We start from the raw sequence: 8,468 nt of genomic DNA on the forward strand, positions 1-8,468 counted from the left end.
ATCAGAGAGCAAGTTAGTGAAGGCACTCTGAAGTTGAAGAAGATCAAAGGAAGTGAAAATCCATCTAATATGTTGACTAAGGTTGTCACCTTAGAGAAGTTGAAGCTTTGCATAGCTTCAACTGGTCTTCATGATAATTGAAGAGAAGGCCGGGTAACTAGGAACGTGTTAAGATCAAAGTTTTTACAGAGATACTGATGCACAGTTGAAGCACATGTGAAGATTATTCTGTGGCTTCAAGTGGGAGATTGTTGAGTGTGAATCCACTAGAGCAAGTGGACATCAGAAAGGATTTTCTGATCAAAACAGGATAAGAAGATAAAGGGCTAAGATAGTCCAATCTTCTCTGAAACCCATTTTTTACGGATCATGTTTTGGGACATTCTTCTCTTTCCTCAATCTTATATATATGAGATTGTTATGTATCTGTAAAGTTGTACCAAAAGCTTAATACAAATATTCCTAGTTACCGAGAGTGGATGTAGGTCAGAACAGACCGAACCACTATAAATCTTTGTGTTCTTCAGCAGAAAATTGTGAGTGTGTGTGTGAGTTCTGTGTTCGTGTGTGTATTCTGATCCTAACAGTCCTAAAACCAGGGTCGTCTCCGAAAATGTTAAAAAAAAGTTTAAACCCTGGGCGAGATAAAAAAAAGTCGGGCCATATCCACCATATACTATAAACTCATAAATCATATATATAAATGGTAAAAACCTATAACATGGCGATAATGGTTATAAAATAATAAAACAAAAATAGTTTAGCAAAATAATCGAACCTACTTACTTAAGCGAACCATGTGGCTCTCTTAGCGTTTTTGGAAACAAAATTCTCGATCAACTCTTAACATTGGGTTTAAATGTTGGATTAAAATTTAGGCCAAAGGTTTGGGTTTAAACTATAAGCATGTTGGGTTTAGTTTGGGCATGTCTAAACAAACTGGACCAAAGGTTAAAACAAATTTGGTTTATCGTTTACTTTGTTTAAAATTTGGCCAGTTTGGGTTTAGACATAGTGGTTTTTTAGACTAGTAAAAGGTCCGCACGCGTTGTAGCATGCTAACTCTTCAGAAGATTAACATTCTAATAGTTTGATTTCTCCTTAAGCAACTTCTTTGATTAATTTTATTTATATAAAACTGATTTGATGAAGCATAAATTGGTGTCTGCTAAAGTATTTTTTTCAGAAAAAGCATATTTGCATAATGGAAATGATTTAGGGGCTGATTGGCAACTTCTGAATGGTTAAGTGTTGAACCAGTAAGAGGTCTGAACCAGTAAGAGATCTGGACTATTAAGAGCCAGTATAGTGATTAACCTTCGGAGGAAAATGTCGAACCAATTCGATTAGAGGTCTTAACCATTCAGACTCAATATAACGCTTAATCATTCAGAGACAAATGTATTAACCATTCAGACATCTACTCGTGAAACAAACAGTAATGCTCATCCATATCTTGCTATATATTATTTATAGGGGAAAGTTACTGTACAAATAAACTTAACGTACTAAACATACAAATTGCATGGAAAGGACAAAAGGAGGCGGTGGCATTTTTGTAATTATCAGTAACTATCAAAATTACTCTTGTATAGTAATTTTGATCTTTTGTAGAGTAATTTTGTAAAATGTTCATGTCCCCCCCCCCTAAAAAAAACTGTAGAGTAATTTTGATCTTTTGTACAGTAATTTTGGTCTTGTAGGGTAATTATCAAAATTACACTACCCCCCCCCCACACACACATACATAAACTAAAAGCTAAAAACTAAACCATAAAGCCAAACCCCTTAACTAAATGTTAACAAAATTACTCTACAAGATCAAAATTACTCTACAGGATCATTTTACAAAATTACTCTACAAAAGATCAAATTTACTCTACAGTATCATTTTACAAAATTACTCTATAAGATCAAAATTACTCTACAAAAGATCAAAATTACTCTACAGGATCATTTTACAAAATTACCCTACAAGAACAAAATTACTCTACAAGAACATTTTACAAGATTACTCTACAAAAGATCAAAAATACTCTACAAGAGTAATTTTGATAGTTACTGATAATTACAAAAATGACACCGTGTTTTTTTATCTTTTCCTTCGGTTCGTACGTTTTGTACGTTAAATTTATTTGTATTTGATCTTTATCCATTATTTATATATTATTTAATTGAAGTTTGGGTTCTTGATCAATGGATACTTTGTGTTATTGGGGGCAATGAATCTCTCAATGTCTATGTTGAATCTTACGAAAATGGGAGATTATTGGTTCTATATATGCAAAACACAACATATAATAACAATGAGAATAACACATGATTAGTAAACATATAGTGAACAGAATATTTAGACATGATTCAAATATCTTGAACACAAATATCCTTTCAAGTTTCATTATATAGTTGAAATAATACACTTGTAATATCATCCCATATCGTTACAAGTATTATTATATAGTTGAAATAATACATTTGTAATATCGTTACAAGTAGTTGCAAGAATTTACACAACCAAATTTATGTAGAGAATAGGAAACTACATAATACACTTGTACAAAGTGTTTAGGTTATTTGATGAGATAGAGAAAAAGCCAAATTTCTGCTTAATATTGGTTATGTATTAAGTATTACTCCATGCATTGGCTTAATATTGGTTATAGTCACTTACAAAAAAATGATAAAGTTACTACAACTGATATTTATATATAGCATAACTTACAACATATTTGTGCATTATGGTTGATACCACAAACAGATAATTTTGTACTATAATGGGATATGATGCCATGATGGGAGTGTGGGTGATAAGAGAGAGAAAAAGAAGCATATCCTCCACTTCCATTCATAACCCTAATCAAACCCTTTCTTCCTAAATCTTCTACACACCACCGCCGTGAACCGCCCGCACCTGAGCTCAACCCCTTTGAAGCATATTTTAGGTTTTTTTTTTTTTTTTGTGAATTCGGTTGAGGATGCATTTGACAATCGAGTCAAGAAGGTCGATCGTTATTCAAAATATAGTAAGTGATTTCTTAAATGAATGTAATTATGTTTGTTGATTTATGCTGAGGATGGTGGCTACATAGCAGGTATTGCTGATGTTTTTGCATATTTGGGACCGCTACACTCATACTACATTTTTTTGCAGAGTAATGGAGGTTCAATGAGTTCCCTTGATTTAATGGGCAACAAAATTGATGATACAGATTTGTTTCAGGTTTGGGGTGTGGTGAACAGAAGTCGAACCATCCTTATACACAGGTTTGATTTCAAAGATTAGTGAGCGGAAATAGTCAAAATTATTTCTTTCTGTCTTAAATTCTGACTGTTTTGGTTAAGTTTCAACTTGAATATGAACTTAAAACATAGATGCAATCGTTTTAGGGTAATGTTAAGTTTTTTAATCCTCTCAAACAGTTTCAATATTATCTTATGTATTTATGGAAACAAGTAATGGTAGTATAAAGAGATAATTCTGATTTGAAGGATTATCCAGAAAGTTGATATGGGTTAAAGATAATTCAAGTTAGTTAGAGATAAAATTAGTTTGAATTATCCGTTTATTAGATAGGTTTATCTAGTTAGTTTATTTAATTATTTAAATAGAGTTTGAGTAGGTTTAGGATTAGTTATGTTTAGTATAAATATAGGGTTATGTATTTAGTTTTATTTGTCGAGTTCAGTTTAATAATATAAAGAGTATGAGACGTGTTAGTCTCCAAATCGTGTGTGTTTGGTTTTGTATGTTCGTGATTGGAAGCCTGGGCCAACAATTGGTATCAGAGCTTGGTCAAGAGTCGAAGAAGAGAAGCCGAAGCAACGATCGATCACACGTTCAAGATGTATTAAGTCGAACTCGACCAGGGGAGAAAAAGATGAATAACGGATGGACAAGTGAGTTTATTCGTTTAATAATTGTGTTTGATTTTCGAAGTCGTAAGAAAAAGAAAAAAAGGATCGAATGGCGGTGATTGTGTACGGAATTAATGGGTCGGTGAAATTGAATTATTTTTTGGCTGGATCAAAAGTTAGGATGAGGCTGAGTTCATGAATTACGTCAACTGACAAGTTGGAATAAACTTGGGGAAAATAGTTAACAGGGAGCGGCTATATGTTAACAGAAGATATATATGAAAACAAGTGAGGACACTTAATGGGCTTGCATGGGAAGTTAGTACATAAAACAATTAGTGAATTAATGGTCACTTTTTGGTGTTCTAATTGCGGAAAGCAACAGAACAAGGCAAAGTTCTGCGGTGTTGTATAGGTGTTTGGTTTCTTGAAACCGAACCAACCTGGAACGGAGAACAAGAAGCAAGATGAACCGGGTCCATGTGGAACTCCAATAAAGAGAGTCAAGTCAATTCGAATAAAGGTGGTGGTCGAATTTGTAACCAGCTAGGTTGTGTCCACGCGAAGCTGTAATTAGATCAACGACAAGATTGAATCCGTTAATAGCTAAGTCAAAAACTCCGTGTGAAGACAAGGAGAAGATCAACGATCAAGAGTAGGAAAGTACCGAGAAGATGAGACCGTTTTAGGTTGTGTGGAAGCAGCCAATCTCGTCGAAATTGAAGAAGTTTAATCACTCTGTTTAAGTGATCAGAAGAGAAATCACTCTATTTAAGTGATCAGAATAGGTGTGGCAATCTTATAACCGATGAAGATGTGATCGGGTCCGACAAGATCAGGGCCAAGAAATCGAAGGAGGCGCAAAATCTTGTAATTCGATCAAGGTGTGAACGAATCCGACAAGATCCATGCGAGTAATAAAGATGGTGTTAAATCTTGTAATTCAATTAAGGATTCATCGAATCCGGCAAGATCAGTTACACATCAGTTGGTATTTGTGGGAAGTTTCTACCGTTATAGAAACCAGTGGCTACCACAAATAGTTTATACCATTAAGGAAGAGTTCATAGTCGAAGAACAGTGGATCAACCAGTGTAGTTTGATCATTTGACTCAGATTTAATCACAACATGTGGTTGTTGCAATCAGATATTCAGACAAGACCGGATGTGAAGCGGGTCCAAATTGTAACACCCCGAAAACGGGTTTGGTAATCAAACCACGTTAATAGTAAAGACGGGTAAGAGTACCGTTAGTGGTAAAAATTAACCCGGTAAATAGTGAGATCGAAATAAATAAACTTTATGTTAATTAAAAAGGAGAATAAATACTTTGAGAAAACAAGGTATATAGAAGGCCCGAGTTAACGGGACTTAAAATGAAACAGGGTATAACTTCCCGAACCCACTAAGTAACTTGGAATAACAACCTAGTTAGTTAAGTGTTATAAGATGTCAAAGAAACTTGGTTAATAACACTTTTACAACACTTTGTTAGTTAAGGGGCTAAAGTTGGCTAAAGTGAAAGAGGTTTTATTTAATAAAAATAAAACACCAAAACACACACCCAAGTGTGTGTTCTGGTCGTGAGTTCTAAGAGGAGAAAAGGGGGTTTCCCTAATGAACCCTAAAATACACAAAATCAACCAAATCAAGAGGGCAAATCAAGTCTAAATCGAAAACCAAGCTAGGATTAGTGATCACTCAGGCTAGAGGATCACAAGGTATGTCGAAATCCATCTTTTGATGATTTTTTTGAATTCATGGTGAATTATCATAAACGAAATTATTGCTTGCATGTTTGATGTAAGAGTGAAATTAGGATAAATCCATGACTAGGAACAAACCCTAGTGAGGATTTGATGAATTAATGATGAAAAACTATGAAATTGATAATCACCATTGAAGGTGTTAAGTGGGTGATGTAGAAGTATGAAGACACTAGGATTATGATAGTTGTACTAGTGTAATTTGAATTCTCTAAAGCAATTTCAGGTTTGTTGATGTTAAAATTGATGTGAAATTACCAAATTGATGTTAACTTTGGTAAAAATAACTAGTTATGAACTAGTTAGTAAGTATGTAAAATTATGCACACTAGGTGTTTGCTAAATGCCTAAATGAAAACTAAAGTGCTGAAATAGATGATGTTTTTGACATCTCTTAGCCTACAATCACTGTGTTATAGGTTTCTAACCATTACCACGAGTTTAATAAGGGTTATAGCCATGGAAATGGGTTGCATTTGATGGTTTGGGTCGAATTTGAAAGGAACCTAAACATGATTTCCGTAGCTTTTTATATGGATTTTGACTAATCTTAAAAAAATCATATAAAATCAACCGTTTATCCGATTTGGGCGTTCTATACCTTTTCGGAAAGCTTATGAAGTAAATTTTTACTGTTTTCAATCATAAGAAACAAATTTGGTTGTTAAAGAGGTCAAAAATGTGATTAAAACTGTTGTTCAGAAAACTTAAAAGCTGATTGAAAAATGAAAATATAGTTGCTGTGCTGATTTTATAAAAATCATATAAAATCATAGAAAATTCGTTAGAAGGTGTACCTTATATGCTTGCGAAGGTATTGAAGTTTTCTAGAATCCATTTTTGAACATGTTAATCTAGTTCGGACTTTAAATGTGTCATAATGGTCGATTACAGCAGCTGAATAGAAAATCGCTACACATTAATAATGTTATTATTAATCCGGAAAAGACATATGATTGCGTATACTTGTTTACTCATGAAGTATTTATTGTTAGGAACAAATAACACTTTATATGACATGCTTAAAGTGTTCAAAATCACTTACTAACTAGTTTGTATAAGTAACTTGACTAACGGGTCAAACGGTTAGTGAATGGAAAGAATTATGGAAAAAAAATAGTTGTTGAATAAATAGCATACTTTGATGAATAAGTGTGTGAATCCATAAGGTGTGATGGTCATGTTAATGGTTGACTAATCTAATCATCTTGTGGATATGATATGGTAGTTTGACTCTGACAAGCTAGGTAGGAGCTTGGAAATGAACCGGTCAAATGGATACAAGTTCAAGTATGAGGCTCGCAAGGATGCAAGGTAGTTAAAGCTTACACCTTTATCGTAAGATATGTATTTATTTATAGATTATAAATACGACAAGGTTATATTCAAAATATGATTTTGACACGAAAAGATACGGGTCGGAACCTATCAAAAGACGAAAAACCATGTTTAATGGTAAAAATGGGTGAAATGGTAATTTGGTCATGGGATGACATAAATAAAAATGAGTTTTTGAATGGCTACTTTCTAAGTAGGTTTAAACGAATAAAAAGGGTAAAATTGTGATCTAGTCAAATATAAGCGCAAAATGTTTGGTCGTTTAGATCAAACGGGTCAAATGGTAATGTTGATACCATTTAACAATTAACGACTAATAAGTGTTTGTGGAGTTTTATGCACACAGGATAAATCGGCTTATGAATTAGCGATTATTGAGACAAGGTATTAAAACGGGTCAATATGTTGATCCGAACCAGGTACGCATATTGTGAGTTATAGATAAGTATACAGTAGATTGTGCATAACCAAGGGGAAAGATTTAAACTTAAAATGTTTAAATCTTCGAAGTAGGTCAAAAGAATTATGCGCATAGATTGGGTACTAGCCACGTAATTCATAAAAGTTACAAACCCGAGTTAAAGATTTTGAGATAAACATGTTGATGTATGCTTAATGGTTAATTAGAAACAAGTTTGTGGTTTAAAAACTTGAACAGGTCAAAAGTCTTTAAAAATGAATTTTAAAGCCAAGGGCTCGAAGCCTATTAATTTGTGAATTCAGATGTTAAGTTTGAAAGCTACCGTAAGTTACGGTAGCCACCGTAACTTACGGTAGCGAATAAATTGTTACGGCAGTTTTCTACTGCCTTACGGCAGACCAGTTTTGCCCAGTGGCTACCGTAACTTACGGTGGTTACCGTAAGTTACGGTAGAGCCCAGTCACTTTTGCCGAATTTTGCATATCATAGTTAATCGAACCCGTTTTTGAGCATAGTTTCGATTACAGCACGCGACGGGTGTAAAACCTGCAAATCCTTGTTATTTTAATTGTTTGGCTCATGGGACTTGTGTTAACTTGTAAATAAACTATCAAAACTAACTTTTTTGTTGGTTTTGATTCTAGGTGAATGTTATATGCTTCCGCCTGAGGATCAAGCCACGAGCAAGAACCGAACACACCTCTCAATGAAGCTTCCGCATTCGATCATGTCCACTTTTAATAAAAGTGGATTATGTAAACACTTTTAGCGATGTTTTGGATGTTGTAAACATGTTTAAATACTTATGATGTAAAAGTTTTTGTTAAGTGGCATTTTTCATACAAAATGCTTACATTAATGTTATGTAAATGATAAAAATTACTATGGGTGTTACACAAATCAGAATTAAGGGGGTGAATGAAGAGATAATTCTGATTTGAAGGATTATCCAGAAAGTTGATATGGGTTAAAGATAATTCAAGTTAGTTAGAGATAAAATTAGTCTGAATTATTCGTTTATTAGATAGGTTTATCTAGTTAGTTTATTTAATTATTTAAATAGAGTTTGAGTAGGTTTAGGATTAGT

At 33.6% G+C, this 8,468-nt stretch overlaps 1 long non-coding RNA gene across 1 annotated transcript; it reads left to right on the forward strand.

Moving 5' to 3' along the window:
* The first annotated feature begins 5,439 nt into the window (after positions 1–5,439).
* On the forward strand, positions 5,440–8,234 carry LOC110878675. The gene is made up of 4 exons (XR_002558146.2): positions 5,440–5,577; positions 6,851–6,936; positions 7,307–7,379; positions 8,026–8,234. It is a non-coding gene; the product is annotated as an uncharacterized LOC110878675 (long non-coding RNA).
* Positions 8,235–8,468: the final 234 nt, after the last annotated feature.

This window comes from Helianthus annuus, chromosome 9, assembly GCF_002127325.2.
Source record: "Helianthus annuus cultivar XRQ/B chromosome 9, HanXRQr2.0-SUNRISE, whole genome shotgun sequence".
NCBI classification, from domain to species: domain Eukaryota; kingdom Viridiplantae; phylum Streptophyta; class Magnoliopsida; order Asterales; family Asteraceae; genus Helianthus; species Helianthus annuus.